The sequence below is a fragment of the Alosa alosa genome, chromosome 9 (assembly GCF_017589495.1).
Source record: "Alosa alosa isolate M-15738 ecotype Scorff River chromosome 9, AALO_Geno_1.1, whole genome shotgun sequence".
NCBI classification, from domain to species: Eukaryota; Metazoa; Chordata; class Actinopteri; order Clupeiformes; family Clupeidae; genus Alosa; species Alosa alosa.
Window position 1 is genome coordinate 34,772,582 of NC_063197.1, and position 8,535 is coordinate 34,781,116.

At 44.2% G+C, this 8,535-nt stretch overlaps 1 pseudogene; it reads right to left on the bottom strand.

Annotated features, from left to right (window-relative positions):
• Window positions 1-8,064, bottom strand: part of LOC125300032 — a 173,899-nt pseudogene extending 165,835 nt beyond the window's left edge.
• Between the last annotated feature and the right edge of the window lie 471 nt (window positions 8,065-8,535).

Below are 8,535 nucleotides of genomic sequence, written 5' to 3' on the forward strand. Positions count from 1 at the left end.
AGAAATGTCACTCTGGCTTCCCTATAAATCGCCTCATACACACTTTTCCAGGAAGCAGGAGGAGTAATTAGAATGGCTCGGACGGCCATCTCCGTTGCTAAAAGAGTCGCGGGGTGTCCACGCCCGGGGAGTCCTCTGTTGGACGGGTTTCAGCGCTATGACCGACCTCATCCCTGACCCCTGGTCCGCTATAACCAATTTCCTCTCGTACAGTGAGCGAGCGCAAGTGGCCGGTAATCTCATCCAAATGAGCCAGCAGCAGCCCGCACGGCTCCACGGTATGGGCCCACTGTCTTTTAAACGTCCACTCTGCTGACTGGCCGCCCACTTAATCTGATTTTCAAACTAGCAAATATGCTGCGTCTTGCGCAGCGTCCACTAAAGTGCCCCGCCCCCTCCGAGTCCTTATTAAGGGGACGTTGGGGAGAAACAATGATTTTTCTCATGGCGGTTTAATCGGGGAGGTCATTTGATTAAAGTAGCCAAAACGACGACCTGTTCTGTGACAGAGAGGCAGTCATGAGCTGGACCCTACGGAGAGGGGGTCTCTGTTTGCTCGCCTCTCTGTCACTCGGGTCAGATAGAGACAAGAGCAAAACACAACAGTCATTAGGACCTGCTAGGGTTTCCAACAAGATAGGTTTCACATACAGTAAGGATGTTATTAGCCTGCAAATCGCCTCTCTGCAGATATACATACACACACACACACACACACACACACACACACAGTAAGGATGCTATTAGCCTGTAAATCGCCTCTCTGTCTCAGATTAATTACAAACTTGTGCATGGAGGGTGCAGATACACATACACACACACACACACACACACACACACACACACACACACACACACACACACATACACACACACACACATACACACACACATAAACACACACACACACACACACACACACACACACACACACACATATATAAACACACATACACACACACACACACACACACACACACAAACGGGCTAAGTGACCCCAAAAGTGCAGTCCAATCGAAACTAAAAAATTAATTAACGTCACACGTTTGGACAGATAAACTGGCAAGAGATTTATGGTGTCTTTCCGTGCTAAGGTCCAAGAGGACAGTTCAGTTTCATTACTAAATTCCATTCTAAGTCCCATTAGAGGGATGCAATAAAATGCACTTAGTTCTGAGGCTTACTGTGTGCCAGGCAAGCGCAGCGCCGTGCTTCGTGGAGGTGGAGCGGCTATTCTACCTCGGATTCATTTCAGGGTTTACACAGCGCTTCAGTCCAGAGTAAGCTGTTCCACTGCTTAGTCGACTTTTAAAAGGCTAGTTACACTATGTCTCAGGTCCAAGGAATGACCACCAAGGATCAGGTCTTTATGTTACCTTTTTCCACGGCCAATAACAATCAATGGAAACATTTTATTTTTATTTCAACTTACATCGCTCATTTGTACAAATCGCACATTACTATTCGCTGAAACTAAAATATACTGCCGAAATTAGAGTTATTGACAAAACCTCTACATGAAAAGCACTCTAATAAAATCTTTAAATTAAAAACCTAATAAAATGTCTTAATGCGAACCAAGGAAACCTGCATCTTTTAATTAGTTTAACCTGGCGTTCTGTTGAAATACCGTACGGTTTGTGGCAGTGCCAGCACCAGTTCATACTACATCTTACAAAAAGTATTTATTCATATTATACTTCATACAGCAAATAATTCTCGATAAATCGCAAAAATAATTTAATTCATTTATTCCGTGATTTTTGGTTTTAAATACTCGCGAAATGCAAATAATAGGTTTGACTGTTACATCGTAACCAAAATAGAATATTATGGAAGAATTAGTAAGAAAACAATCCAAAAAAATCAAAGTGTATAGAATAACGATAATAAATCAAAGTGTATAGAAACGTTAATAAATCAAAGTGTATAGAGTAACGTTAATAAATCAAAGTGTATAGAGTAACGATAATAAATCAAAGTGTATAGAGTAACGATAATAAATCAAAGTGTATAGAGTAACGTTAATAAATCAAAGTGTATAGAGTAACGTTGATAAATTCGGCATCACCTTCCATCTTCTTTGCTTTACTCTACTCTCAGTTTTACAGGAGTACCCATCTCCCAGAGACAGAAAATGGCGGCCCTTGCTGCATGCACAACGCCACCTACAGGGGCGGACCATGACGGTGTACTTCCATTTTACATTAATTACCAGGTTCAAGGTCAGACTCCCAGAGCTGTAAGTGCTGATTTGAAAAGTGCTCCCTTGATCATTGACACATATCCCCCGCCCCTCACACACACACACACACACACACACACACACCACTCCCCAAAAAAACACAATCAAAGGGAACAATGTCATGTGGAGGGTCCTGTTCAGCCCCTCTCCTCTCCCCTGTTTCCATATGAACATTCTCCCATAACCTCTGCAAAACTAGGTCAGCACAAGAACAACGCAGCAACGGAACTTAATGATAGAATAGCAAAGACGAAGAGCTGGAGAGAGAGAGTGGCCACGGGGTCAGAGCAGACTTTTCACGAACACAAATCAGTCCAAGATGTGCTCAGCCCCGCGGACAGTGCAGGGCAGCTCAAGGTGTAGCACGACTGTAGCGCCACGTGCTGCGCTCATGAAGGCGCCGTGTTGGGAGTGGTGGCGATGGGGCCTGCGGACGTGACCGAGAGGCGAAAAATTAACCCATTACCTGGCCAGACACTGCACTCTACACATCATCTGAAATCATGGCGGTGAGACGTTCAACAACACACTCAAGAAGGCACTGATTCAGTAACTCCTGTTGGAGTTCTCCGTCATGAAAAGCATACATTTCTTAAACTTTCAAAAATTTACATTGGCAGGATTTAACATATTTATGTTAAGCTTTTTAAATAAACAATATCTCATATAGGAAACGACCAAAAGATCAAATAACTGGAAAAAAAAATGTTGACCTAGTTTTTGGTATACAATATTCATAGGGTTTGAGATCCCTCCCCAAAATCCATCCGGGTATTAAGCGAAATTAAACAGAAGCAAGAAGCTAGCCACAAATGTCGGAACACTTATAAATTAATTAGATAAATGCAGAAAAATAAAAACACATATAAATATTGTTTTGATCTGTACGATAAAATGTAAAATTCCTTAAAAAATAAAACACACAAACAGATTTAAAAAATATATATATTACAATGCTTAATTCACAAATGTATGAATAATATGTGGATAGTAAAAAACTCTTCTTAATTGATCACAAAGCTGATCAGCCCTGAACAGACCGGACACAGAGCACAACAGAGGGATTCGGCCAAAGCTGAACCAGATCAACACTACATCACAAATATACAAACACTACATTACAAACATACAAACACACAAACACTACATCACAAATATACAAACACTACATTACAAACATACAAACACAAACACACAAACACTACATCACAAACATACAAACACAAACACACAAACACTACATCACAAACATACTTTTATACTTCTGGCGTTTTCTGGCTAAATCACTTCTTCGTAACTTCCTAAAAGTGAAGAAGCAAGCGCAGAGTTGCCAGACACTCCATGTTCTCAAGTTCACCACACACAGACATGGTCTTTCAAAGACACAAGCCCTTGTCCGCTACAACATGTCTACGATACGCTGCTATTTTATTCAGATCTTTACAAGCCAACAACTTGCACAACTTGCACAACTTTACTGCAAATCACTGAACCAAACACACTTCCCACGAAACAATCTGTCTGTGCAAACACAAACACAATTACAAAATACACATCCAATTCAAAAATAAAGACTACATACAAATATACTAACAGCTCGCAATCATTTATTTCATTTTTGAGGTGGATAGCAGGAAATAGGCCTAGATGCCTCCTGGCTTCTCTGGTAGAGGCGATCGGGCCTATTTATTCTGCTGGACTTTACTGCCCCCTGACTGGTCGGGCATATTTATTCTGCTGGACTTTACTGCCCCCTGACTGGTCGGGCATATTTATTCTGCTGGACTTTACTGCCCCCTGACTGGTCGGGCCTATTTATTCTGCTGGACTTTACTGCCCCCTGACTGGTCGGGCCTATTTATTCTGCTGGACTTTACTGCCCCCTGACTGGTCGGGCCTATTTATTCTGCTGGACTTTACTGCCCCCTGACTGGTCGGGCCTATTTATTCTGCTGGACTTTACTGCCCCCTGACTGGTCGGGCCTATTTATTCTGCTGGACTTAAACGGGCCTTTAAACCAGCGGGACCTGCCGCAGTCCCAGTCCTGGTCGGGCCAGGGTTCCCCCGTCCCACACCACACCAGGGTCCGGCTCGGCCCGGCCCAGCTGTCCAACGAGGGCTGTCTGGTACCGGAGCCTGGGCACCATACCAGCCGCCCACACTGCTTACTCTACGACAAATACAGACAAATACACACACACTCACACTCACACACACACACTCACACAGACACATTCACTCTCACACACACACACACTCACACACACACACAAACACACACACACACACACACACACACCACTCGTCTAATAAAGAAACAGGCTTTTCAAACAGCTTCCGAGCAGTATTCAGAATAGCCTTGCTGAACATTTCTGTAACGTCTTATGGCTCTGAGCCAGGACTGCTGTTCTGTAAAGTCCCCTTGTTAAAAATTAAAAAAAAAATACATAAAGTGATATGTAGGGCAAGGGCGACGCTTTGACATGCCTTTCAGTGTACTACAGCTTTACACAACAGCACACACACACACACACACTCCACTACAGCCTTACACAACAGCACACACACACACACACACACACACTCCACAACAGCCTTACACAACAGCACACACACACACACACACACACCACTACAGCCTTACACAACAGCTGCTGATGTGGCTCAGAGGAAGCAAAGCTGTGTAGCTACAAATTCAAACAATCGCTGATCAAAGGGTTGGTTTGATGATAATTAGCGATAGCTTATATTTGATAGCATTGGGTAGCCCATTTGAAACTAGTTAAAGTGCCGTCAACATGTATTTCTGTGTGTGCAGAAGAACACTATAACACAGACAGAGCGGGACGCAGCGGAGAGGAGCGGAACGCAGCGGACAGGAGCAGAGCGACCATGCTGCCTCCGCTGTGCTCAGCCTGGACGAGAGTGTGTTCACAGTATTTAGAGTGGGGAGACATAAGCCCACTCCGCCATCCCACTCCTGATAAACACATCAGGATGATGGGAACCAGAGGCTGAAGGATGGTGTCTTGAGTGATCCCGGGAGGCCGAGGGTTTCAGGCGGAATCGCACGCGTGCACGGAGCCTTGTCTGGTGAGGCTTTCAATGTGTGAGGCGAAAACTCTGCGCTCGGAGATGGCTGAATCGTAGACCATAGTCAGGTGGTAAAAAGAACAATATCCAGACTTCTAAACAACAAACACAATATGAGTTTCCAAACACACACAGAGGCTAAATGTAATAATATAAGCCTCTCTGTGCATCACACCAGGGTCATAGGTCCTAATGTGTATAAATATAAAGTGTTTGTTTAAATAATTATTTTGATAAAGTAGCCTAACATTGGAAAAGCAGAGCTCTCAAGAATGTGAACATTAGCATAGAAAACACTGTGGAATGAGCCATGTCCATTGTAGCGGGGTTCCATTGAAGTGCTTCCAAGGTCAGTTGATTGGCTTTGACATGATTTGTTTAGGAAAGTCTCTGCCAAACCTCTTATACACTTTTCAGACCACAGCAAATCCCTATCAGTCTCGCAAGTTCTGATGGAACTAAAAATCTGTAAACAACGAAAGTACCTTAATCTGTGAACATTCAGACCTAAACTCATATTATTCATAAATAACAAAACTGGTGAACAACGTATATTTTTGTTTACGGCTAAAGCCGTGGGCACGCTTAAAACTTCCCAATGTGCATGTGACGGACTGGAAGTTCGCCCGTGGGTTCCGACAGACACGAGGGGGAGAGCACAGACTGTTTCAGCTTTCATATCCTTCAATCTGAACCATATGGCGATCTTTTGAGGGAACTTTGTATCTCGGGAGAACAAGTCAACATTCCCGTCATTAAAATCGCACAGATAAGGTCATAACGACCGACCATGGGAGAGGTGGCGATAATGTAGCCTACTCACGTCCAAAGGATTTGTGGTAACATTAAATATAATCCTACACTTGTCTAGTATTTTTAGAGCATCTGCTACTTTAAATTTAATCTGGTTTTAATGGCCATTTTTGCCTAATTAAATTAATGCGGAGGAGTCTACATGGAGGAAAGGTAGTATTTTGTGAAATAGGAAGGTTTTCTATTGCTATAAAGAATGGGCCCATATAACATATTTATTATATGATATCCATCTGCAGAATATGCATATTTTAATCCTCACAAAAGCCATAATAAATCTGGGCTTTTTTTAAAAAGCCAATGACTAGCCTACTCTGCTTACGGGCACATTGGCCTTCTCGGCTGAAGGAGTTAATACTGACTTAATAGGAGACCAGCTCGTATCAGCTAGATGGTGTGAGATTTGGCGCTGAGCATGTGTTTGCTGTTATGAAGTCGCGCTGGAGTTGTTTGGTCTCGTGAAGTGGCGCTGGTAGTGTGATACTGTCGGCCCGTATGGTCTTACCTGGGATTCGTGCTGTTCCAGTAGACCCCGTATCGGTCCGAGATCATCTTGCTATCGTCTGCCCACACCGCGACCCACGATAACAGGGCGACGAGCAGCAGCGACAACTCCATTTGATATGCCATATAGTTCTTGTCCATGCTGCTTAAGAGGGGAATAAGGCTGCTGTAGTTCTTAACACACAACGGATGGTGTGGATGATGCGTGATATTAACTATTCACAAGTTTCTTTACTTTTGATATTGAGATTAAAGGCTTTCTGTGGCGGAAATCCCCGTCCGAGTTCCACCTGGCGCTATGAAGAATAAACGGGTAACAAGTGGAAATACTTAAATAAAATTTCAGAAAATTCAGTGTCCTCGTAAAATACGATTCACGAGGAGATACAGCGGCATAAACCGGTAAGTTGCCGTGCACCGTTCTTCAGAATAGTGGGCAAATGATCCGTCGCGTTAGGTCGATCCGTGGCTCAATTTTTCAGAAACAATTGACACCATATCGACTAAAATCCACTTGATCCAATAAATGGGAGGAATCGACATTATTTTAACGCCATGCGCGATGTTTGACACGTCCATCACAAGAACCACAAGCGCTCGCAGCTGTCCTTCCGATCCATTCCTCGTCAGCCCCGGCAGACTCAACTTAAACTCCCCTCTTCTTTGACGCTACTCATTAACTGGTTACCATCCAGTCAGTCAATAGTGCTTAAGCTTGCAGTCGCTCACTTCCATGAATCACAACATTGAATTCCACGCATCGGCGCGCACATGAAAATCAAAGCCAGGTTCAGCGGACTGTTGTTGAAATGCTGTGGGTAGCCTGCGCGAGACGGCAGTGGAAGTCCGTTCAGTTTTTCCAGCAGCCAGCTACCTCAGCTGAAACTATCAAAGGCGAAACATTTCCGCTGTAGACTGCAATTACATCAAAACCTCTGGAAGTCGACAAACGTCCCGTGCTCCCTCCGTCACAGTCTCAAAGCAGAAATGAAATGGTCACACCTATGTGCGCTGCTTCGCCGCCCTCTCACTGAAAAGTTGACAATTGCAAGTTATTCTCCTTTATGCTTGACTGCCCCGTTTCCACCGGACTGTTACCAACGCGAGAGGCAAGGACAGGAATCAGACACCGCATCACTTGAAGAGTTGCTGCTGCTGTCGCGGTGTGGTGCGGTGCTGCTGCCGAGGTCGAGAACGCGCCGGCATTGCTCCATGACTGGTGCCTCCTCAACAGTGGTGCTGGACTGTTGTTCAGCCCGGTGGAGCTAGCGTGATTTTTTTCCCAGAGTCACGGTGGATTTTCTGTTGCGCGCGTTCTCTCTCCTTGCTTCAGCACATGCCTCGCGCGGCGACTACGTACTAGCTCTCGCTCCATTCAGAGTCAGCGCCTCGCGCAGGGCGGGGCTGCACGAGCGAGGCTACTTCACCTCTTAACTTTTGCAGCATTTACAAGCCCCGAAGTTTTTTAACAGCATTTGAATTCGCCGTTGCTGGGGCGGCCTGGTGGCCCGGTCACTGGCGGTAATTTTGATAATATTTATTAACTTTAACTGTAAGGTATGTATGATGTAACGATTGTACAGAGTCTTTATTTGAATGAAAATGTGAAACGCATTGTTGTAAAAGCGGGTCGAATTAACCCAGTGCTTTATGCCTCGTGTATAACAATGTGAAATGTTATAGTCACGAGGACTTGTTAATTTAGCAGCCACTCGTGATTACCGAATTTCCTAGTAAATTTAATTTAAATGCAGACTGTATAGTGTTTATAGACTGTTTACGTCGTAGATTATTGCACATACTCATTTGATTTGGTAGCCTACATTACTCTAAACACAGCGGAAATCCTGTCAGTTCAACACTAACGCTGCAGCAGTTT